The sequence below is a fragment of the Chenopodium album genome, chromosome 5 (genome assembly GCF_948465745.1).
Source record: "Chenopodium album chromosome 5, dcCheAlbu1.1, whole genome shotgun sequence".
Lineage (NCBI taxonomy): Eukaryota > Viridiplantae > Streptophyta > Magnoliopsida > Caryophyllales > Amaranthaceae > Chenopodium > Chenopodium album.
The window spans coordinates 72,602,960-72,605,187 of NC_137838.1; the positions used below are offsets into that span (position 1 = coordinate 72,602,960).

General features: G+C 31.1%; 1 long non-coding RNA gene across 1 annotated transcript; it reads left to right on the forward strand.

Annotated features, from left to right (window-relative positions):
• The first annotated feature begins 877 nt into the window (after positions 1–877).
• Positions 878–1,801, forward strand: LOC145630998 (uncharacterized). The gene is made up of 2 exons (XR_014112321.1): positions 878–1,322; positions 1,472–1,801. It is a non-coding gene; the product is annotated as an uncharacterized LOC145630998 (long non-coding RNA).
• The last annotated feature ends 427 nt before the right edge of the window (positions 1,802–2,228 follow it).

The window sequence follows — 2,228 nt, forward strand, 5'->3', positions numbered from 1 at the left end:
GGGTGAGAATCGATCCCAGGATCTCCTGGAATCGGGAGGGAAGCTCTAACCACTTGAGCTATTCCTCACTCTCTAAAAATGTTTATTTTAAACATATCAACTATTCATGATTTGTACAAAGAGATATTTAAAAATATTGTTGGTCAAATTTGTGTATTTTTATATGTGTAAGGGCCTTTTCTCTTCAGCTTAATTTCAGTTCAGTTCAACACCAATCCGTTCAGTTCAATTCAGTTCCTAATTTCCTTCTCTCATAAAATATTCATATCAGTTGAGTTCAATTTAGCTCTAATTAGTTCAGCTCAATTAAGTAAATCTAAACAGGCCCTAAGTCAAAATGATAAATTTATTTTGGAACAGAGTGATTAATGAAAAAATATGGCCAATAATACTATGAATACTGTAAAATCGGGTTAAAGTAAAACAATTAAAAAGTACTGCATTATAAAAATACTTCGTAGATGTTAGTGTACTATTTTATATATTTTCTCCATTCATTTAATATTGCAATGTTAAGACTTTTAACACTATTCACTCACTTTTGTTACCACAAATGTAATTCGTACATACAAAATAACATTATCATATACATATGAAATCTTATTAAATTTGTCTCCATATAATTTCACAAATTACGGAGTAGCATTTTTTAGTATACTGTCGATATATAAAGTTTAAAATGTGTTTTAGGTAGCGATCATTCCTCGTGTAACCATGTTAGATACAATATTAAAGTGGATGATTCAATGGTGGAAGTATTTAATTTATAGGTATTGGTCTTAACTCTTAACTCGATAATGATGTCCATTTAATAATATTAGATGATTAATAAGAGGGAACCTTAAGTATTGGAGGATGACTAAGGAATAAGGTCAAAAGTTCTTGCCAATTATTATAAATAAAGTTTATGTTAGAAAAATAGATATTACATACAAGTCCAACGAGGTTCACTAAAAATGGTATTTTAGGTTTCTTTCTCTCACTAAGAGAACATGAGCACCTTGATTTTATGGGCTACTATCGCTTTCATGTGTTATCGAGGGAGAGTTACAACTCTGACAAATTAATCATCTATGGCGCCTTCTCCTAACCAACATTCAAACAAACATGCAGAGGATAACTCTTCTTTACTCCACTTCAATAAAATGTGTAATAAAGTTTGTTGGTATAGTTGTTGGCAAGGCCGGGAACGAAGATGTTTACGGATAAATTTAATTTGTCAGGGTTGTGATTCTCCTCCGATACCATGGGAATGATAGTAGCTGATGAAAGGTACCTCGTGTCTCTTTGTGAGATAAAAGAGACGTAAGAAAACTATCAAAGTACCTCATCTACCTCATTAGAACTCATGAAACAAAAACCCTAGATTTGCAATTTCTCCTTTTTTTTTTTTTTTTTTTTTTTTTTTTTTTTTTTCTGGGTTATTTTTTCTTTGATAGATTTATGAACATTAACCCTATTTTAATTTCAGGTTGGTGCTGTCAATTGCAATTACTGTTTAAGCTGCAAATTTGCTCAAATTAGCAGGCGCAATGTTCGATTGAATATTTTAATGCGACTGGTAAATTAATGGGTTTGCTTCTGAGTTTGAGTTTATTTAATTGTGATTTTATTGATCTTGTTGGTTTAGAAATTAGGAAGTGGGTTTAATTTTATTGCTAGATTTGCCCTAAATTTGCTGATATATTTGCTGGTTTGATTCTATTCATAGTGTTGTTAATTCTAATTGTGCTATATAATGCTCAATCTGATGATGATAAAGTATTTCATTTCATCTATATTATTTGATTATGCTTTCCTATTTCTGGTCAATGGATTCCAGATGTGCTATAAATGAATTAAGAAGTAGATCTCATTAACTAAAGAGAGATAATTGGGTATTTTAAAAGTTCTGAATTTAGTGCCTCTTTTGCTATTATGTTGAATATAGGAAGATTTGATTGTACTTGTTTCATGAATGAAATCTTTTCTTTTCAATCGTTCTTAAATGGAAATTAAAATGCACAAATTTATCGCTTTGAATTGCCATAATATTTTCGTTTATAATACGCAAGTTTCAGTACTTAAGACTGGTGTTTAAAGTCTTTCTACCCGTCTTTGTGCCTCTTAGGCTCCTAAGTCGTAGTCAACCTGATATGAGAGAAGAGGGTATAAGACCAAGTGGTGTTGGAATCTTCGTGGATGAATCAATAGTAGATGATCTTGCACTCAACCACTAATAGCCTATA